The sequence below is a fragment of the Oncorhynchus nerka genome, linkage group LG12 (assembly GCF_034236695.1).
Source record: "Oncorhynchus nerka isolate Pitt River linkage group LG12, Oner_Uvic_2.0, whole genome shotgun sequence".
NCBI lineage: Eukaryota > Metazoa > Chordata > Actinopteri > Salmoniformes > Salmonidae > Oncorhynchus > Oncorhynchus nerka.
In genome coordinates this window covers 42,469,127-42,493,421 of record NC_088407.1, presented here as the reverse complement: position 1 = coordinate 42,493,421, position 24,295 = coordinate 42,469,127, and the positions used below count along the sequence as shown (strand labels likewise).

The 24,295-nt window shown below is 43.5% G+C and overlaps 1 pseudogene; it reads right to left on the bottom strand.

The window, feature by feature from the left end:
- Window positions 1–24,295, bottom strand: part of LOC115138247 (G protein-coupled receptor 137Ba-like) — a 70,762-nt pseudogene that overhangs the window by 24,453 nt on the left and 22,014 nt on the right.

Genomic DNA, 24,295 nt, shown 5'->3' with positions numbered 1-24,295 from the left:
GTAGTGAATTTCAGATCCTGAATATCCCTTTGGGCATGGCAAAGTTATTAATTAGGCTTTGGATACACCCAGTCACTATAAATATACAGGCATCCTTATTATGTTACTGACTTGTTAATTGTTTACTCCATGTGTAACTCTGTGTTGTCTGCTCACACTGCTATGCTTTATCTTTGCCAGGTCGCAGTTGCAAATGAGAACTTGTTCTCAACTAGCCTACCTGGTTAAATAAAGGTGAAAAAAAATAAAATAATAATAATTAACTCAGTTGCCAGAGAGAATAAATTGGCAAACACATCACTGAGTACCCCTCTTCAAGTATGGTGGTGGCTGCATCATGTTATGGGTTTGCTTGTCATCGGCTAAGACAAAAATGTTTTTAATAAATGGAATACAAACAGGCAAAATCATAGAGGAAAACCTGATTCAGTCTGCTTTCCAACATACACCGGAGACAAATTCACATTTCAACAGAACAATAACCTAAAACACAAGGCCAAATATACACTGGAGTTGCTTACTAAGATGACATTGAATGTTCCTGAGAGGCCTAGTTACAGTTTTGAATGAAATCAGCTTGAAAATCTATGGCAAGTCTTGAAATTGGCTGACTAGCAATGATCAAGAAGCAACTTGACAGGGCTTGAATAATTTTTAAAACAATATTGGCCAAATATTGTACACTCTAGGTGTGCAAAACTCTTAAAATACTTGCCCAAAAGGACTCACAGCTGTAATCACCGCCAAAGGTGCTTCTGCAAAGTACTAACTTAGAAATGCATTTCATTATCCCAAAATTTGCTAAGATTTCTAAAAACATGTTTTCACTTCGTCATAATGGGGTATTGTGTGAAGAAGGGTGATAAAAATATATGTTTAATCCATTTTGAATTCAGGCTGTAACACAACAAAATGTGGAATAAGTCAAGGGGTTTGAATACTTTCTGAAGACACTATGTAAATGTGTTATTACTGTATGTCATTTTCAATAAATTAGGAAACATTTCTAAAAATATTTTCACTTTGTCATTATGGGATATTGTGTGTAGATGGGTAAGAAAGACATCTATTTAATCCATTTTGAATTGAGGCTGTAACACAATACAATGCGGAATAAATCCAGGGGAATTAATACTTTCTGAAAGCACTGTATGCGTGTATGGGGTAACGGCAGGAACAAACAGGACACAGACAATAAGTATCTGATTGGTATTGAACCATCTACCTAGCTACAAAATCAACAACTTTTACAGTTGCTAGTATTTAATCCCTGCTTGCAAACCCAATTTGATAAAGATTAAACGTTTAATAATTAATTGATTGGTTAAGTGATTGATTTGTTAGTTGGTTGATTGGTTAAGTGGCTGATTGGTTGACTGATTAAATTATGTATTAGTTAATTTGTTGATGAGACTAAATGACTGATTGAGGACGGTCCAGTACCTTGGACTCGAGGTAGACGTTGGCAGAGGACATCTTGGCGATCTTGAAAATGCACACGGCCAGCGAGACGGCGCAGAGTACGAAGAGACTGTCATTGACCAGCACCCGGGCCAGCACCACCTGCCTCACCTCTGCCTCGCCCACGTCGCCCCCAATGCCACCCTGCACCAGCATGGCGCATGTTAGGTTCACCACGAGGAAGAAAAGGCTGGAAAAGATGAACGCCAAGCGAATGGGCACCCTGTGCAAAAAAACACACAATTATAGGTGGTACAAATTATTTAATTGTTTTACTGGTAAGACTTCCCTGTAGCATTGTTTCCTGATCGTAGATTCGTTAGTGTCACACCAAAGAGTTCAAAATATCTGACCCATATTACCGGGGAAATAGTTTTTTTTTTTTTCATCCTGTCGTGGGTCATAAAACTACATGCAGGGCGCATTTGTTTTACAACTTGTTTAGCATGTTTGGTTTCCAGATTAGCTAGCTTGCTAACAACCTGGTAACTTCATCAGTATATCCAAACACTTGGAGGCACAGAAATAAAGGAAGGGATAACTTCTTCAGGGGAGATGTATTTTTTACTTTATTATTTACTTATTTATTTTACCTTTATTTAATGAGGTAAGTCAGTTAAGAACAAATTCTTATTTTCAACAATGGCCTAGGAACGGTGGGTTAACTGCCTTCTTCAATCTTGCATGTCGTCATCACAAACATGGCGCTCTTATAGACAGTGTACATTTTTCAATGTAACACACCTCAATATAAAAATAGTGCTTTTAGATAATGTAGAAACCTAATTTTCCACAAATTACTTTTTAATTTCAATGACAGGTATTTATTTGTACCAACATTTTAGCTTTTTATAATAAGCTAATGTATTGACAAGGTTACACATATGAGTTTCTAGGGCACAGCATGTGCTTTAGAAGTAGCTACAATTAATACAGGCTGTATTTCAATCGATTTTGGGAGCACCAGCGCTATCAATGAATGTTTTTTATTTAGAGCCCTTTACACACAACATTACAATAATTCTACACAACAATAAATTGACCATAAGCTTGAAATACCCCAAACCCATCCTACTGCACTGGCTCACTCAATCTTCACAGTTCCCCCTCTCTCTTTATCTCCTAACTCTTCTCCACTCTTCCTTTAGACCCTCCCCCCTTGCAGGATGTGTGCGTGTATTTGTGTATTAGTGTGTGTGTATTAGTGTGGGTGTGTGTGCCGTCGTGTGTGTGAGTGAGTGAGTGAGGCGGGGGATTGCAGAGTACCGGGATGGAAAGGGGGGGAGGAGTTTGTGTGGTGGATTTGGGGATTTGAGCTCACAGCTTTTCACTCCGCATCAGACATTAAATCGGCTGATCAAAGTGCTTATTAGTCCAGAAATTTGGACCCCACCTTCCCCGTCCACATCAAAAAGCCCAGGGTGGAGACAGCTTAGACGAAGCTCAGGGGGCATAATTAGATTTCATCAAGGTTATCGGGCACTCTGTTCCAATGTATCTACAATAATACCCTTCAGTCATACAGTAGAAGCCAGAGTCATAGATACTGTACACACAGAGCTTGGCCAACTTGGTTTTGTATCTAGGGCTTGGAGTATCTGAACGAGAGCCATGTTGGCACCAAAGGTTTGAAAGATCCCATTCTAGTAAGAATGTATTAGAATGTTATGTTAGTCCCATAGTGATTTGCAATTGGCAGAAACGGTAGCAACTGCAATGCATCTACCTTTTTTCAATTTTAGTAACATATTTTGGGAGGTTGAGGGGGTTTGACAAGGTCCCACATAAGACTTAACTGTTGTGTGTCGCTTCAAACAACCATTGCATTTCTACTCTAATTTATTTTTCACCAAAAAACATCCCTTCTATTACACCAGCTTTGATTTGGGTTATTGGAGATTTGATGCCCTCCTGCCCTACATCCCCTCCCCTTCTTTGTCCCTCGACCCACCCCACCCATCAAAAACACAGTTAGACTAACCCAGATACTGACTCAGCAGAATTCCACTTACCTGTATTTGTTAAGCTCCGGAGAATATTTCGCATTGGCTTTAAACATTATCTGGGGAGACAGAATGGGAGGGGGGAGGGACACATTGTTATTGACTGGCCGATATGTGGTGGAAGCAGTCTGACTCAAAATGGCCACCAATGTGAATCACAAAGATGGATGCCGGGCTGGTGGGCTCAATGACTCTGTATATATGAATGGACAAAGCCAGCGATCACGTGACACCATTTGTTCCTATGTGAAAACCCAATAGTGCATTTGAAGGCCAGGAAGTTTCTTAAGATGGCCTGGGAGATTTATGTAGACATAACATGCTCAGTTTGAGCTAGCTCAGTGCTGCCCCCTTTCATTGAGTATCTCAAGATGAAGGCCAAATGGGTACTGCAGGCTGCCATTAGCAACTAAATTACCCCAATAACTTTTTCTGTGTGCAATTTTTAAATATGTTCAAGGACATACAACTGGTATAATATAAGTCATTATTGGTACCATGATTGTCTTCCAAATTTGAGGGATCCTGGTTTCTGCAAACAATCCCTGCAGTACTGCGGTCGGCCTTGAACTTCGTGGCTTCAATGAGAAGGGGCAGTCATTGTCCCCTAAGTGGGGTGCACACTTTGGTTGTGTACGAAAGGGGGTAAAATATTAAGCGGTGTATACATGCAATCTGTATCAGGTCTTCAAAGGACTTTTCACACTACTGAGTCGAACAGAGCTGAGTCCAACCAAGCTGTACTGAGCCGGCCTGATTACGCATTCATCGTGGTTGCTGGTTGCTGACAATGTGAAAAGAAAATATCCGAACCATTTCAGTTTGGGATGGCACAATAGTGTGAAAAGGGTCTAATTCTGTGGACAAAGGAGACCAACTGTTCGGCAACATCTGCGGACCAATTGTCTGGATGTCGGGGGACGCTGCCGATGGGGTTAAGGTCTCTGCTGACAATGCCTTGGTGGTCTGCCACAGAGGCTTGATGAAAAAGTACCAGTCAGCGTCTATAAGCAAGGTTGTGCCCAGATAGACCTCAAATCTGGGCTAAATCTTTGGGGCTGGCTGGAAGCCAGATGAAGAGTGGGGGATCAGCGGGGGATACAGATTCTCCTCTTCCCCCCACCCCTGAACCGCTGTGTCCCTTCCCTTCTTTCTAATCCTTATTGATGAAGCAGTCCCTGAGAAAAAGGAGTGGGAGCACAGACAGAGCCATCATAGGGCCTACACACATCATTATACACAGCAGTTTCCACACCATGAGGATAAATTGTCATCAGTAACACTAATAGCGAGAGAGAGAGACGCAGAGAGACAGAGAGAGAGAGAGACGCAGAGAGAGAGAGAGAAAGAGACGCAGAGAGAGAGAGAGAGAGAGAGAAAAAGACGCAGAGAGAGAGAGAGAGAGAGAGAGACGCAGAGAGAGAGAGAGAGAGAGAGAGAAAGAGACGCAGAGAGAGAGAGAGAGAGAGAGAGAAAGACGCAGAGAGAGAGAGAGAGAAAGATGCAGAGAGAGAGAGAAAGAGAGAGAGAGAAAGAGATTCCGAGAGAGAGAGAAGAGACAGACATGCAGAGAGAGAAAGAGAGATGCAGAGAGAGAGAGAGAAGAGACACAGAGAGAGAGAAGAGAAGCGACACAGAGAGAGAGAGAAAGAGAAGAGAGAGAGAGAGAGAGAGAGAGAGAAAGAGAAGCAGAGAGAGAGAAGGAGAGAGAGAGAGGAGAGAGAGAGAGAAGGAGAGAGAGAGAGAGGAGAGAGAGAGAGAGAAGGAGAGAGAGAGAGAGAGAGAGAGAGAGAGAGAGACGCAGAGAGAGAGAGAAAGAGAGAGAAAGAGAGATGCAGAGAGAGAGAGAGAGAGAGAGAAGAGACACACAGAGAGAGAGAGAGAGACGCAGAGAGAGAGACGCAGAGAGAGAGAGACAGTTCCGGAGTTCCAAATTGAGCAGCTGCTGAAAAATGAGCTCCTGTATATATTGAGATTTAAGTGGTTTTTTAGAGTGAAGTACGTCGAAAAAATCAAGAGAAAACTGCAAGACTCAATAGAAGACAAAACAAGGAACAAACCAAAAAGACAGGCTTTTGAAAAAGTAACTATTTTTCATAAAATTGTACAGTTATCTTAGCTAGCTGAATTGCTAGCTGAATTGTTTACTTGTTGCTAAGCAGTTGCTAGGGACTCTCCTGGAAGAAGCTAGCTAGCTTACAAAGAATAACAACTAAAAATATCTAGTTAACAGAAGAAAGGAAGACAAAATAAGGACAGAAGAAAAAGGAAAAGAAAAAGGACAACAAAGTGAAACCTCTAAAGCAGGGGTGTCAAAGTCAAATGGACGGAGGGCCAAATAAAAAAATCAGCTACAAGACGAGGGCCGGACTGTTCGAATGTTCATTGAAAATTTTTAAATGACGCATATAGTCTAGTGAACCTAATTGAACCTACTGAAAACCTAACAAATATATTACAATATGATCAGATAAATAAAGCAATATTTTCTTATGGCTCTGTCAGTAATCTTTAATTTTCAACAGACACAAAAGACAAATTTCCTTTATATAAATATCCCCATAACATGAACATTAAATGAAAGAAACCGGTATTCAAGGCACCATCAGTAGACTATATTTTCTATTTTAGCAAAAGTGGGCTAAATTTACTTCAAAGAAAAAACAATAATAGCAATTTTCTATCATCCACTCAACTGAAATATTTTTAAAATATAATTGGATTGAAATACAAAAAAATAAAGTGCAAAAATCTATTAATCAAAAACAACACTTTGTTTAAGGAGAAGTAACATGCAGTGAAAACAAATATTAAATTTTAACTTTTAAACTTGAACTGAGTAAAAACTCTAAATATGTGATTGCACAGTAATGTTCACTTGTTTGAGGTTGAGGGTGATACTTGGTGGTGTCCCATCTTTTCCACAAGTTCATCAATGTTCGGGGTAAGGCTCTGAGCTGAAGAAATCCTCAGAATTGAGTGGAGGTGTTCAGCAGTAAGTCGACTTCTGTGTGATGTTTTGTTCAGGTTCATCAAAGAAAACAGTTGTTCACACAGGTATGTGCTGCCAAACATAGACAACGTTTGAGCAGCCTGGATGCGCAGCTGGGGCATTGTGCCGGGAGGAAACGGGCGAACTCCGCAGCACCCACTGCCGCATATTTTGCCCTCAGTGCATCATTGCATTGGAGGTCAATCAACTCCATTTGGAGGTTTGGTGGTGAGCTTTCCACGTCAACAGCAAATGGGTTACCGAGCAGTTCCAACCTGCTTTTTTGTGCTTCAAAGTCAGCAAATCGGCGTCGAAAGTCAGCGGCAAGCATACCTATTTTATCAGCCAACTGTGTGCTCGGGAACGCACTGGTAGAGAGCTTCTCTTTCATGGTCTGGCAGCTGGGAAAGTGGCTCAAATTTTCTTTCCGCATCTGCGTCTCCCACAGAGTCAGTTTGGTTTTAAATGCCTTCACTGTACTGTACATATCAGAGATGACACGATCCCGACCCTGCAGCTGCAAGTTTATTGCATTCAGATGACTCGTAATGTCACACAGAAAAGCCATTTCACACAGAAACATTTCGTCTCGGAGTTGTGTTGTGTCTTTCCCTTTGCTGTCCAAGAACAGACAAATCTCCTCCCACGGCTCGAAACATCTTTGAAGCACCTTTCCCTGGCTTAGCCATCGCACCTCTGTGTGATAAGGCAAATCACCATGCTCCGTTTCTAACTCCGTCAGAAATGCCTTGAACTGGCGGTGATTCAAACCTTTGGCTCTGATAAAGTTAACTGTGCGCGTGATGATGCTCATTACATGCTCCATTTTCAAGGCTTTACCGCACAACGCTTCCTGGTGTATGATACAATGATAAGCTGTCAGCTCACCTGTCGCGTTTTCCTCTTGCATCTTTTCCCGTATCTTCGCCACCAGTCCGCTCCTGTGTCCACACATCGCAGGTGCTCCGTCGGTTGTCAAACCCACGAGTTTTTCCCAAGGCAGCTCCATCTCATTTACACATCTTGACACCTCTTCATACAAATCATGCCCCGTAGTTGTGCCATGCATAGGACGTAAAGCCAAAAACTCCTCTGTCACGCTTAGGTTGGAGTCCACTCCGCGGATGAAAATTGACAACTGGGCAATGTCAGAAATGTCGGTGCTCTCATCCACAGCCAAGGAATATGCAATAAAATCTTTTCCCTTTTTCACAAGCTGCTCTTTTAGATTGATGGACAACTGGTCTACTCTCTCGGCAATGGTGTTTCTGCTCAGACTCACATTTAAAAAGAGTTGCCTTTTTTTCTGGGCAAACTTCGTCACAAACTTTAATCATGCAGTTTTTGATGAAATCCCCCTCCGTAAATGGCCGGGCTGATTTAGCGATCTCTTCTGCCAAAATAAAACTGGCCTTGACAGCAGCCTGGCCTTGTGATTTGGCTTTTTTGAACAGAGCCTGTCGAGATTTGAGGCCTCGTTTAATTCCTCTGCCTTTTGTAGCCTTTGTTCCATGTCCATATTCTTGTTTTTGTCCGCGTGTTTCGTTTCATAATGTCGTCTCAGATTATACTCTTTCAGTACCGCCACACTTTCTCCACACAGAAGACACACAGGTTTTCCAGCTACCTTCGTGAACATATACTCCGACTCCCACCTTGTTTGAAACCCCCGGTTCTCAGTATCCACCTTCCGTTTTGCCATTTTTGATGGGTATCTGAAAGTTAATTTTACTGTGATGCTGACGACTGCTGTGCCAATAAATATTGAAATGAAGCAGCCTACTGCTCGGTGCGTCACCTTTGCATTGTGGGAAATGTAGTATTGGGTGCGTGTAAAAGATCTGCGGGCTGCCGGCTTGCTGCGGGCCGGTTCTAATAATAAATCAAGATCATCCCAGGGGCCGTAAAAAACCTTCTTGCGGGCCGGATGTGGCCCGCGGGCCTTGACTCTGACATATGTGCTCTAAAGAAACAAGAGACCATAATACAAGAAACAGCACTATAGAGAGATAGAAGAAATACACAACATTACTTTATAAGGACTGAATTCTAACATAATTCTGCCAAGCTTGATACAGCTTCAACTAGCACCGACGTGTCAAGTGAGAGGTGTCAAAGCCCATTAGCCCAACAATGGCAGGAGAGTCACACAGTCTACCCCAACCAAATGGAGAGGCCTTAGAAGCTCCCTCCTGCTGTTCAGAGGTAATTAAAATACAGTACCCTGTGCATGTAAAGAATAATAAGGCAAGAAAAGATTACAAAATGAAGCTCCTTATGGAAAATCAAGAGACACTTTTTGCTGACTATTACAAAAATGGGAACATCAGCAACCTTATCTTCCACACAAACCATCCCCTGGCATGGCACAGTGCTATATTAGCACACTACCCCCTTGTTACGAGAGCGGGGATTAACGGGGTGGAAACTCAGAATACTTGATAACGAGGACTCTGAGTCAAGTAATATAAATATCTATAAGTCCGGAACAGTAATGGCACAGGGTAATCACAAACAGTTTCAGCTGGACTTTCACCTAATCAAAGAATTAGCCCAGCAGGAGAAGCTCTCCCTTGATAAAGATACCCCCACACCGAGCGGGTCAGACCAGACCTCTTCATTATGTAACCCCACAGACGAGCAACCCCCAGCAGAGAGTCAACCTCCCAGCACAGATTACCACTCCCTCATTGAAATGAAGGACAAATTCACCCAGCTGGAGATAAGGCAGGTGGAGCTGGAACAGCAGGTGATTACACTTCAGTCAGCACAGACCCAGACAACAGTCCAGCACAACAACAGCCCCTTAACCAGACCCGGAGAGCTGGAGGTGGACAGAGACATATCTGCACTTTGGACAGTGGTGAGACAAATACAACAGGAGAAAGAGGAGCAGAACAGAGCACTAGAGGAGAGTGTCAGACTGCTGGTGGAGGAGAGGTTGAGGGGGATGGAGGAGAGGTTGAGGGGGATGGAGGAGAGGGTGAGGGGGATGGAGGAGAGGTGAGGGGGACGGCGTGCGACAGAGAACAACCCACTAGAGAGGTGGCTACCCCCAGAGAGGCCAGCAGAACAGCCCACCTCAGCACCCAACAAAAGTCTCGACACCACAGCAGAACAGTCCACACCAGACCCTGACCATAGAGTCGACATCACAGCAGAACAGACAAATGAAGAACCCCAAGCCCAGCGGCTCTCACCCCCTCTGAGCACCCCCTGTCAGCCTGCCTGATAGCCCTTCTGACAACCCCCCCACACCCACTGAGGACAAACACAAGACACAGATTGTACTACTTATGGACTCAAATGGGAAATATATAGAAGAAAAAAAAATTTTTCCCAAACACAGTGTGTCTAAACTCTGGTGTCCAAACACCCAGCGCGCCCTAGACCTTCTGTCTGAGGCCAAACTAGGGTCACCCAGCCACATAATAATACACACAGGCACAAACGACCTGAGAGCACAGCAAGAAAGAGTGGCCACAGCACTGAAGGGAGTGATTGAAAAGGCTTCTTCTACTTTCCCCAACGCACAAGTGGTTATCTCCACCCTGCTACCACGAAAAGACTTCCACCCTGCCACAATACAGCGGGTAAATGCAAGTATTTCCCGTGACTGTGCCTCAAAACCAAATGTTTTCCTGGCCCACCACTCCACCCTGGACTTGAACAGCCTCTATGACCAGGTCCACCTCTACAAGGCAGCAGTGCCCACCTTTGCCCGAACTCTAAAGGACATCGCTCTCAAACGTATCCCCAACACTTCACACAGGAGCAACAGATCAATAGACACCCCACCCAGACCGGCGAGACACCCTCCCAGACCTGCAGGACCCCCCCCTGGACCTACACATAGAGGACCCACGCCAAGAGGAATTACATCCAGACCACCGCACACCCAGACACATCCACACCCCCACCCCAACCAATCAACACCCCCCACGTCAACCATGCCCACACCCCATTTAGGCCCCCTCAGATCAGACCTATGCCACTCCTGCCCACCCCATGCACCCCACCCCCGCAAAGAGGGCCTCAACATGGAAGCCACACATACGCCCAGGTAGTGAGCGGGCAAACAGTCCCAACCCCCACTCTCACACTCGCCCAAGCCAATGGCATGTACCAGATGCTCAGCAGGCTCTGCTCACACTTACTGGCCTGAGGCCAAACCACGACCAACAACATTGGACACTCTATGGAACAAAAAGCATTCACTATATCATCCTGGAATATCCAAGGCCTGAGGTCATCTGCCTTTGGCCTGAAGAGCAGAAACCCGGACTTCACCAAAGAAATCGGTAACACAGACATTGTCATCCTGCAAGAAACCTGGTATAGAGGAGACAGACCCACTGGTTGCCCTCTAGGTTACAGAGAGCTGGTAGTCCCATCCACCAAACTACCAGGTGTGAAACAGGGAAGGGACTCAGGGGGTATGCTAATTTGGTATAGAGCAGACCTAACTCACTCCATTAAATTAATCAAAACAGGAACATTCTACATTTGGCTAGAAATTCAAAAGGAAATTATCCTAACAGAGAAAAATGTCCTCCTGTGTGCTACCTATATCCCCCCACTAGAATCCCCATATTTTAATGAAGACAGCTTCTCCATCCTGGAGGGCGAAATCAATCATTTCCAGGCCCAGGGACATGTACTAGTCTGTGGCGACCTAAATGCCAGAACCGGACAAGAACCTGACACCCTCAGCACACAGGGGGACAAACATCTGCCTGGAGGTGACAGCATCCCCTCCCACATATGCCCCCTAGGCACAACTATGACAACATAACCAACAAAAACGGGTCACAACTCCTGCAGCTCTGTCGCACGCTGGGTATGTACATAGTCAACGGTAGGCTTCGAGGGGACTCCTATGGTAGGTACACCTATAGCTCATCTCTTGGCAGTAGTACTGTAGACTACTTTATCACTGACCTCAACCCAGAATCTCTCAGAGCGTTCACAGTCAGCCCACTGACACCCCTATCAGACCACAGCAAAATCACAGTCTACTTAAACAGAGCAATACTCAATCATGAGGCATCAAAGCCAAAGGAACTGAGTAACATTAAGAAATGCTATAGATGGAAGGAATGCAGTTTGGAAACCTACCAAAAAACAATTAGGCAACAACAAATTCAATCCCTTTTAGACAATTTCCTGGGTAAAACGTTCCACTGTAATAGTGAAGGTGTAAACCTGGCAGTAGAAAATCTTAACAGTATATTTGACCTCTCAGCTTCCCTATCAAATCTAAAAATCTCAAATAGAAAACCGAAGAAAATTAACAATAATGACAAATGGTTTGATGAAGAATGCAAAAATCTAAGAAAGAAATTGAGAAACCTGTCCAACCAAAAACATAGAGACCCGGAAAACCTGAGTCTACGCCTTCACTATGGTGAATCACTAAAACAATACAGAAATACACTACGGAAAAAGAAGGAACAGCATGTCAGAAATCAGCTCAATGCAATTGAAGAATCCATAGACTCTAACCACTTCTGGGAAAATTGGAAAACACTAAACAAACAACAACACGAAGAATTATCTATCCAAAATGGAGATGTATGGGTAAACCACTTCTCCAATCTTTTTGGTTCTATAACAAAGAACAAAGAGCAAAAACATATACATGATCAAATACAGATCTTAGAATCAACTATTAAAGACTACCAGAACCCACTGGATTCTCCAATTACATTGAATGAGTTACAGGACAAAATAAAAACCCTTCAACCCAAAAAGGCCTGTGGTGTCGATGGTATCCTCAATGAAATGATCAAATATACAGACAACAAATTCCAATTGGCTATACTAAAACTCTTTAACATCATACTTAGCTCTGGCATCTTCCCCAATATTTGGAACCAAGGACTGATCACCCCAATCCACAAAAGTGGAGACAAATTTGACCCCAATAACTACCGTGGAATATGTGTCAACAGTAACCTTGGGAAAATCCTCTGCATTATTATTAACAGCAGACTCGTACATTTCCTCAATGAAAACAATGTACTGAGCAAATGTCAAATTGGCTTTTTACCAAATTACCGTACAACAGACCATGTATTCACCCTGCACACCCTAATTGACAACCAAACAAACCAAAACAAAGGCAAAGTCTTCTCATGCTTTGTTGATTTCAAAAAAGCCTTCGACTCAATCTGGCATGAGGGTCTGCTATACAAACTGATGGAAAGTGGTGTTGGGGGTAAAACATACGACATTATAAAATCCATGTACACAAACAACAAGTGTGCGGTTAAAATTGGCAAAAAACACACACATTTCTTCACACAGGGTCGTGGGGTTAGACAGGGATGCAGCTTAAGCCCCACCCTCTTCAACATATATATCAACGAATTGGCGCGGGCACTAGAAAAGTCTGCAGCACCCGGCCTCCCCCTGCTAGAATCCGAAGTCAAATGTCTGCTGTTTGCTGATGATCTGGTGCTTCTGTCACCAACCAAGGAGGGCCTACAGCAGCACCTAGATCTTATGCACAGATTCTGTCAGACCTGGGCCCTGACAGTAAATCTCAGTAAGACCAAAATAATGGTGTTCCAAAAAAGGTCCAGTCACCAGGACCACAAATACAAATTCCATCTAGACACTGTTGCCCTAGAGCACACAAAAAACTATACATACCTTGGCCTAAACATCAGCGCCACAGGTAACTTCCACAAAGCTGTGAACGATCTGAGAGACAAGGCAAGAAGGGCATTCTATGCCATCAAAAGAAACATAAATTTCAACATACCAATTAGGATTTGGCTAAAAATACTTGAATCAGTCATAGAGCCCATTGCCCTTTATGGTTGTGAGGTCTGGGGTCCGCTCACCAACCAAGACTTCACAAAATGGGACAAACACCAAATTGAGACTCTGCACGCAGAATTCTGCAAAAATATCCTCCGTGTACAACGTAAAACACCAAATAATGCATGCAGAGCAGAATTAGGCCGATACCCACTAATTATCAAAATCCAGAAAAGAGCCGTTAAATTCTACAACCACCTAAAAGGAAGCGATTCACAAACCTTCCATAACAAAGCCATCACCTACAGAGAGATGAACCTGGAGAAGAGTCCCTAAGCAAGCTGGTCCTGGGGCTCTGTTCACAAACACAAACACACCCTACAGAGCCCCAGGACAACAGCACAATTAGACCCAACCAAATCATGAGAAAACAAAAAGATAATTACTTAACACATTGGAAAGAATTAACAAAAAAACAGAGCAAACTAGAATGCTATTTGGCCCTACACAGAGAGTACACAGCGGCAGAATACCTGACCACTGTGACTGACCCAAAATTAAGGAAAGCTTTGACTATGTACAGACTCAGTGAGCATAGCCTTGCTATTGAGAAAGGCCGCCGTAGGCAAACATGGCTCTCAAGAGAAGACAGGCTATGTGCTCACTGCCCACAAAATGAGGTGGAAACTGAGCTGCACTTCCTAACCTCCTGCCCAATGTATGACCATATTAGAGAGACATATTTCCCCCAGATTACACAGATCCACAAAGAATTCGAAAACAAATCCAATTTTGAAAAACTCCCATATCTTTTGGGTGAAATTCCACAGTGTGCCATCACAGCAGCAATATTTGTGACCTGTTGCCACGAGAAAAGGGCAACCAGTGAAGAACAAACACCATTGTAAATACAACCCATATTTATGCTTATTCATTTTATCTTGTGTCCTTTAACTATTTGTACATTGTATATATATATATAATATGACATTTGTAATGTCTTTACTGTTTTGAAACTTCTGTATGTGTAATGTTTACTGTTCATTTTTGTTGTTTTCACTTTATATATTCACTTTGTATGTTGTCTACCTCACTTGCTTTGGCAATGTTAACACATGTTTCCCATGCCAATAAAGCCCTTGAATTGAATTGAATTGAATTGAGAGAGAGAGAGAGAGAGAGAGAGAGACGCAGAGAGAGAGACTTGCATGACAAGTAATTTTTCCAACAATTGTTTACAGACAGATTATTTAACTAATAATTCACTGCATCACAATTCCAGTGGGTCAGAAGTTTACATACACTAAATTCACTGTGCCTTTAAACAGCTTGGAAAATTCCAGAAAATAAAACCATGGCTTTAGAAGCTTCTGATAGACTAATTGACATCATTTGAGTCAATTGGAGGTCTACCTGTGGATGTATTTCAAGGCCTACCTTCAAACTCAATGCCTCTTTGCTTGATCATGGGAAAATCAAAAGATCGCACTTTTTGGTCTGGTCTGATGAAACAAAAATACAACTGTTTGGCCATAATGACCAAATCAAATAAAAGTGTATTTGTCATGTACGCTGAATACAACAGGTGTAGACCTTACAGTGAAATGCTTACTTACAGGCTCTAACAAATAGTGCAAAAAAGGTATAAGGTGAACAATAGGTAGGTAAAAAAAATTAAACAGTAAAAAGACAGGCTATATACAGTAGTGAGGCTACATACAGACACCGGTTAGTCAGGCTGATTGAGGTAGTATGTACATTTGGTTAAAGTGACTATGCATACATGATGAACAGAGAGGGGGGGCACACAATGCAAATAGTTTGGGTAGCCATTTGATTACCATCCCAACCGTGAAGCACAGGGGTGGCAGCATCATGTTGTGGGGCTGCTTTGCTGCAAGAGAGACTGGTGCACTTCACAAAATAGATGGCATCATGAGGTAGGAAAATTATGTGGATATATTGAAGCAACATCTCAAGACATCAGTCAGGAAGTTAAGCTTGGTTGCAAATGGGTCTTCCAAATGAACAATGACCCCAAGCATACTTCCAAAGTTGTGGCAATATGGCTTAAGGACAACAAAGTCAACGTATTGGAGTGGCCATCACAAAGCCCTGACCTCAATTCTATAGAAAATGAGTGGGAAGAACTGAAAATGCGTGTGCGAGCATGGAGGCCTTACAAACCTGACTCAGTTACACCAGCTCAGTCAGGAGGAATAGGCCAAAATTCACCAAACTTATTATGAGAAGCTTGTGGAAGGCTACCTGACACATTTTGACCCAAGTTAAACAATTTGAAGGCAATGCTACTAAATACTAATTGAGTGTATGTAAACTTCTGACCCACTGGGAATGTAATGAAATAAATAAAAGCTGAAATAAATCACTCTCTACTATTATTCTGACATTTCACATTCTTAAAATGAAGTGGTGATCCTAACAGACCTAAGGACAGGGAATTTTACTAGGATTAAATTTAATTTTTTTATTTAACCTTTATTTAACTAGGTAGGCTAGTTGAGAACATGTTCTCATTTGCAACTGCGACCTGGCCAAGATAAAGCATAGCAGTGTGAACAGACAACACAGAGTTACACATGGAGTAAACAATTAACAAGTCAATAACACAGAAGAAAAAGAGAGTCTATTATACATTGTGTGCAAAAGGCATGAGGAGGTAGGCGAATAATTACAATTTTGCAGATTAACACTGGAGTGATAAATGATCAGATGGTCATGTACAGGTAGAGATATTGGTGTGCAAAAGAGCAGAAAAGTAAATAAATATAAACAGTATGGGGATGAGGTAGGTAAAATTGGGTGGGCTATTTACCGATAGACTATGTACAGCTGCAGCGATCGTTAGCTGCTCAGATAGCAGATGTTTGAAGTTGGTGAGGGAGATAAAAGTCTCCAACTTCAGCGATTTTTGCAATTCGTCAAATGTCAGGAATTGTGAAAAACTGAGTTTAAATGTATTTGGCTAAGGTGTATGTAAACTTCCGACTTCAACTGTATGTGTCTGAGATGGTTAGTAATGATGTGGGGGCTGTGAATTGGCAAAGCGGGTGGGGTTATATCCTGCCTGGTTGGCCCTGTCCGGGGGTATCGTCGGACGGGGCACAGTGTCTGCCAACCCCTGCTGTCTCAGCCTCCAATATTTATGCTGCAACAGTTTGTGTGTCGGGGGCTAGGATCAGTCTGTTATATCTGGAGTATTTCTCCTGTCTTATCCGGTGTCCTATGTGAATTTAAGTATGCTCCCTCTAACGCTCTCTCTTTCTCTCTTCTCTCGGAGGACCTGAGCCCTAGGACCATGCCTCAGAACTACCTGACCCGATGACTCCTTGCTGTCCCCAGTCCACCTGGTTGTGCTGCTGCTCCAGTTTCTACTGTTCTGCCTGTGGCTATGGAACCCTGACCTGTTCACCGGACGTGCTACCTTGTCCCGGACCTGCTGTTTTCGACTCGCTCTACCACACTTGCTTCTACATCTGCATTGCTTGCCGTTTGGATTTTTAGGCTGGGTTTCTGTATAGCACTTTGTGACATCGGCTGATGTAAAAAGGGCTTTATAAATCAATTTGATTGATTGATAGATAACATGTGCCATGTGGGTCGTCCTTGTCATTGAGGCTGTGGACAGCTGAGTGAATGCCTTAATAGATGTTTGACACATTGTGCTGGTCCCTTGAGTGAATCAACAGCCATCTCTCATCTAGAATCATAGCAGGCCACACACACAGGGCTTCAATATTCACACAAACACACCACACAAATATATCCACACACACCACCTGCTCTGTGTGAGCTTCTGTATCCACCACACTGGAAGTGTAAAACAAACAAAAGGCACATGCAGGCTCTCCCTTAACAACACTCCATTTGCATCTGATTGCTATTGCTATTCCCCGCACTACTTGTTGACAGCTTCACAAGCACTCAGCTCTTGTCATTGTGTTTTTGTTTGTGTTTCTCTTGATAGTCATCTCCATGCAAGGGACAATGATTTGAATTAGAATCTACAAATTGACTCTTAAAATGTGGGTTGGACACACATTTATACACTGCTCAAAAAAATAAAGGGAACACTTAAACAACACAATGTAACTCCAAGTCAATCACACTTCTGTGAAATCAAACTGTCCACTTAGGAAGCAACACTGATTGACAATAAATTTCACATGCTGTTGTGTAAATGGAATAGACAACAGGTGGAAATTATAGGCAATTAGCAAGACACCCCCAATAAAGGAGTGGTTCTGCAGGTGGTGACCACAGACCACTTCTCAGTTCCTATGCTTCCTGGTTGATGTTTTGGTCACTTTTGAATGCTGGCGGTGCATTCACTCTAGTGGTAGCATGAGACGGAGTCTACAACCCACACAAGTGGCTCAGGTAGTGCAGCTCATCCAGGATGGCGCATCAATGCAAGCTGTGGCAAAAAGGTTTGCTGTGTCTGTCAGCGTAGTATCCAGAGCATGGAGGCGCTATCAGGAGACAGGCCAGTACATCAGGAGACGTGGAGGAGGCCGTAGGAGGGAAACAACCCAGCAGCAGGACCACTACCTCCACCTTTGTGCAAGGAGGAGCAGGAGGAGCACTGCCAGAGCCCTGCAAAATGACCTCCAGCAGGCCACAAATGTGCATGTGTCTGCTCAAACGGTCAGAAACCGACTCCATGAGGGCCCAACGTCCAGGATGCCCAGGACGTTTTTCATTTGCCAGAGAACACCATGCGTGGCATATTCACAACTGGCCGCCGTGTGCTCTTCACAGATGAAAGCAGGTTCACACTGAGCACATGTGACAGACGTGACAGTCTGGAGACGCCGTGGAGAACGTTCTGCTGCCTGCAACATCCTCCAGCATGACCGGTTTGGCGGTGGGTCAGTCATGGTGTGGGGTGGCATTTCTTTGGGGGGCCGCACAGCCCTCCATGTGCTCGCCAGAGGTAGCCTGACTGCCATTAGGTCCCGAGATGAGATCCTCAGACCCCTTGTGAGACCATATGCTGGTGCGGTTGGCCCTGGGTTCCTCCTAATGCAAGACAATGCTAGACCTCATGTGGCTGGAATGTGTCAGCAGTTCCTGCAAGAGGAAGGCATTGATGCTATGGACTGGCCCGCCCGTTCCCCAGACCTGAATCGAATTGAGCACATCTGGGACATCATGTCTCGCTCCATCCACCAACGCCACGTTGCACCACAGACTGTCCAGGAGTTGGCGGATGCTTTAGTCCAGGTCTGGGAGGAGATCCCTCAGGAGACCATCCGCCACCTCATCAGGAGCATACCCAGGCGTCATAGGGAGGTCATACAGGCACGTGGAGGCCACACACACTACGGAGCCTCATTTTGACTTGTTTTAAGGACATTACATCAAAGTTGGATCAGCCTGTAGTGTGGTTTTCCAATTTAATTTTGAGTGTGACTCCAAATCCAGACCTCCATGGGTTGATAAATTTGATTTCCATTGATCATTTTTGTGTGATTTTGTTGCCAGCACATTCAACTATGTAAAGAAAAAAGTATTTAATACGAATATTTCATTCATTCAGATCTAGGATGTGTTATTTTAGTGTTCCCTTTATTTTTTTGAGCAGTGTATTATAACACTTATAGGGGTGTCCAGTGTCCCCATTACTGTACTGATTTGTTATGGAAATGCCCAGCAACCCGAGAAGCTGAACTCCTCCAAAGGAACCTCTATACTCTTTTTACACTACTAAGTCGAGCCAAACTATACTGCACTGATTTGCACACATCCACCATAGTTGCTGGAACCATGCAGGAAATGAGAATCTGAATCAAAAACATTGTGTGTGTTTTTTCACATTATTTGTAACTTATTTTGTACATAATGTTCCTGCCACCGTGTCTTATGACCGAAAATAGCTTCTAGATATCAGGACAGCGATTACTCACCCCGTACCGGAGGAATACTTTTTCATTAACGAGTCAGACGGGAACGATTTACTTCAGACGCCCGACGAGGCCCTCATCTCCGTCATTTGCAGGAGAAAGAGACGGAGATATCGGGATTGGGGTGCCTTGTAAGGATCCGATGACGAGCTGGTAATCTGCCTTTACCATCGGTCCTATTAGCCAACGTACAAAAATTGGATAATAAAGTAGACGAGCTACGAACACGTATATCCTACCAACCGGACATTAAAAACCGTAATATGTTATTTCACCGAGTCGTTGCTGAGCGACAACAAGAACAACATACAGCTGGCGGATTTTACAGTTTTTCTCAGTCGCTTTGGTGCATTTTTCACATCATCCCTAACATGTGCAAAATAATAAGTGCATTTCTCAGAACAATTTGTACAAATTGCAATATACAATAGATATGTTTCTAAAGCTAGTCAGTCACTAAAAATCATTAGTACATCTCTCAAAAGTAAATATTCATGCCAATGATCATGTCAGTGTCATCAGAATGATAAGTCATTGAGTCATTGTTCACGAACAAGGTCGTCAAAATGTTTAGGCATGTTGTCAATGTAACTGTGTACTTTGACAGTATTACCTGATGTAAACTTAGGCTACAGTTTGGATGACAGCTACTGTATTGAAAATGCACAAGGCTGCACTTCTATGGCATATATCAATTTTAACAGTGCTATTTACTTATTACTGTATGTGGGTTATTGATTGAAAGAGACTGGACAACCCAAGAGGCACAAAGGAAAAAAAACGAAATTAGAAAGAAACACCGGAAACCACCCCTAAGGCACATCTTTGCCCGCACTGTTGTGCTGTCTCTACATATCCAGACGTTCCTGTCTGTCGGCCCACATATTCTCATCCACATCACACCGGATATTTTCCCTTCCAATGCAACGTGGAAAGAATCTTTTGGAATGCCTTATCCATCCTCTGCAGGCGTCTACTGTGATGTCCTCACATGCTGCATCCATTGCAGCCAGCAGGGTCATCTATGTGTGTGGCTAACGATCGTACACCTTCCACCTCCATGCTGAAAATAACTCCTCAATATTTGCTTAAGGAATGGTGAATAAGGTGGGAGGAATTTTATGAGCATCCTCGGGTGGGTCACAAACCATTGCCTTATGTTTGATCGATGGAAACTCACATTATCACAAACGACCACATACTTTGGCAAATCCTCTCTAAACAGACCCCTCTCATCATCAGGGATGAGAGCCCTGTAGAGAGTCTCTAAAAAGTTGAGTAGATGCTGGGTGTTGTATGGCCCTATAAGGGGGATATGGGTTAGGACACCATGCTCCGAAATAGCAGCACACATGGTGATATTTCCTCCCCGTTGGCCTGGCAAATCCACAGTAGCTCTGTGACCGATGATATTCCGACCCAGTCTTCTGCATGTGGGAGGGTTAACTTGATTCCAACTCCATTATACACTATATCCCAGAACACACAGTTGAATTTGTTTTGGTAAGGAAGAGTGACATAACATGTACATATATTGCATGTTCCTTCCACCTTCCACCAGGCTATGAGGGGTGGCCAGTCCTCTTCTGGCTGTGCCGGGTGGAGATTATAAACCTAGAGAGGAACCAGGCTATGAGGGGTGGCCAGTCCTCTTCTGGCTGTGCCAGGTGGAGCCTATATCCTCTTTTGCCTCTTCCTCTGTTTTGCCTTCCACCATGCATCCTTGCTCCTCTTCTTCCTCCTCCTCTTGGCTGTTGACCCTGTTCATTTCCTGGTCCATCCATTATTGGAAAATTGCAACTCTGTGTTTTTGGTCTGTCTATATATGCTTGCCAATTGATTCTTCATGAGATGCACCTTTGAGAAATGTAGACAACTGGTTGATTGTTGGTTGAACTAACACTTTACATTCCTTCATGAGTGAGGTCAATTTCACCTGCACGATTCATCAATTCACGTTTTTGTACAAAAGGTCTAATAGAAATGTGTAAAACTATGCTTGACAGTTTATGACAAATAGTTCAATAATTTTGCATGTAATGGCTTATGCAAGGAACTAATGCCTAGATGTTTTGAGGGGTAAGACTATTCAACAGAGAACCATCTACTACATTTCGATCAACATGACATGAGCAATTGATAATGTGGAAAAAAGCTGACACTTGTACATTATCAATTGCAATTTGCTCTAAAGGAATAAGAAATTGCTTTAATGATGTGCACAAGTGACTAGATGATTTGGAATTTGTACAAGTAGTTTCAAGAATTGCACTTTTGATCTAAGAAATGCACCAAAGCGACTGAGAAAAACTGTAATGCTTTTTCGGCAGGATAGAACAGTGGCCTCTGGTAAAGCCAAGGGGTAGGGGTCTATGTATATTTGTAAACAACAGCTGGTGTACAAAATCTAAGGAAGTCTCAAGGTTTTGCTCACCTGAGGCAGAGCATCTCATGATAAGCTGTAGACCACACTACCAGGAGAGATTTCATCTATATTCTTCGTAGCTGTCTATTTATCACCACAAACTGATGATAGCACTAAGACCGCACACAATGAGCTGTTTTCGGGGAAAAGCAAACAGGAAAACGCTCATCCAGAGGCGGCGCTCCTAGTTGCCGGGGACTTAAATGCAGGGAAACTCACCAGTTTCATGTGCACCAGTGCCTCGGTCACTAAGAAAGTGGTCAGATGAAGCAGATGCTAAGCTACAGGACTGTTTTGCTAGCACAGACTGGAATATGTTCCGAGATTCTCCCGATGGCATTGAGGAGTACACCACATCAGTAAGTGCATCGATGACATCATCCCCACAGTGACTGCACGTACAGTCAAGAACCCAAGAACACTAAGGTAACCTGCCTAAATGACTACCAACCCGTAGCACTCACGTCTGTAGCCATGAAGTGCTTTAAAAGGCTGGCCAGGGCGCACATCAACACCATTATCCTAGAAACCCTAGACCCAATCCAATTTGCATACCGCCCCAATAGATCCACAGATGATGCTCTCTCTATTGCGTTCCACACTGCCCTTTCCCACCTGGACAAAAGGAACACCTATGTGAGAATGCTGTTAATTGACTACAACTCAGCGTTCAACACCATAGTGCCCTCACTGAGCTAAGGACCCTGGGACTAAACACCTCCCTCTGCAACTGGATCCTGGACTTCCTGACGGCTGCCCCCGGTGGTAAGGGTCGGTAACAACACATCCGCCACGCTGATCCTCAACACAGGGGCCCCTCAGGGTGTGTGCTCAGTCCCCTCCTGTACTCCCTGTTCACTCATGACTGCATGGCCAGGAACGACTCCAACACCATCATCAACTTTGCTGATGACACAACATTGGTAGGCGTGATCACCGACAACGATGAGCCTATAGGGAGGTCAGAGACCTGGTCGTGTGGTGCCAGGACAACAACCTCTCCCTCAATGTGATCAAGACAAAGGAGATGATTCTGGACTACAGGAAAAGGAGGACCGAGCACACCCCCATTCTCATTGACAGGGCTGTAGTGGAACAGGTTGAGAGCTTCAAGTTCCTTGGTGTCCACATCACCAACAAAGTATCGTGGTCCAAATACACAGTCGTGAAGAGGGCACGACAAATCCTATTCCCCCTCAGGAGAATGAAAAGATTTGGCATGGGTCCTCAGATCCTCAAAAGGTTCTACAGCTGCACCATCGAGAGCATCCTGACTGGTTGCATCACTGCCTGGTATGGCAACTGCTCGGCCTCCGACCGCAAGGCACTACAGAACTCTATACCAGGCCGTGTCAGAGGAAGGCCCTAAAAATGGTAAAAGACTCCAGCCACTCTAGTCAAAGACTGTTCTCTCTGCTATCGCACAGCAAGCAGTACCAGACCGACAAGTCTAGGTCCAAAAGGCTTCTTAACAGCTTCTCACCCCCAAGCCATAAGACTCCTGAACAGCTAATCAAAGGGTTACTCAGATCCCTCTGCAGACACTTTAACTCTACTTACATATTACCTCAATTGCCTCGACTAACCGGTGACCCCGCACATTGACCAGTACCCACTGTATATAGCCTCACTATTGTTATTTTACTGCTGCTGTTGAAATATTTGTTACTTTGTTTTTATATTGTTTACTTAACATTTATTTTTTCTTAAAACGTCTTAAAGCATTGTTGGTTAAGGGCTTGTAAGTAAGCATTTCACTGTAAGGACTACACCTGTTGTATTCTGCGCATGTCAAAATGGTACCACAAAGATGGTTTAAGGTATAGACATCGGAGCGTGTTGACATGAATGGGAATATCAGCTGTTTGAAACTATAGTCAATCCTCCACAGGAAACCTATTGAAATCATATAGTGTACATAAAGATAATAGAATAGACGTGACCATTTAAGTTGACATTCAAAGTTTGGTGGACTGGCGGCCATCTTTGTGGTAGAAATCACAATTTTCAAATGAAAGTTTCAAAACCCTCACATTATGTAAAATAGGGTCTAAACTACAACATAATGCGAATAATGTTCATGCATTTTTAGATTGTCGTTCAAGGTGGGAAAAAATACAATTTGTATTAAAACATTTTTCAAGAAATGATGAAGTAGTTTGATATCAAACTAAACTGTTTATATATTTTCCTGTGATGAAGACATGGATGTCTCATGGTATGCAGGGGTATGCAAACGTGTTCAACTTGAATGTTTTGGCGTTCAGGTCCAAAAATAACTTCTACAATGGGCAAATATGTAGGGAATGTTTCGTTCAAATCAAAAGGGGTGCTGACAAAAAGTGATTGAATTCAAATGGATTTACCCGGCACTGAAATCTAAACATCACCTGATGCTGACAGTTGTTTACTGGAGGGCATAGTTAGATGTTTATGCGACTGAGTCTAAATGTGGTCTGATAGACATACTTTGGAAACGACCAGGTTCAGAGTTTAATGAGCATGCAGTGTGCGTGTGTGTGTGTGTGTTTCTGCAACGTTGAACGGTTCAGAGAATATGTACCAGTTTATGTGTGTCTATGCGTGCATCTGAACGTTCCTCTTAGTGTGTGTATGTCAGTTAGTGTCAATGTGTTGAGGGGGTTGGGGGAAGGATTAACACCCGTGTAGTGGAATGAATGTCAGAAAATCTCTTGGTTTCCCAGCCTCTCCAGCCAGC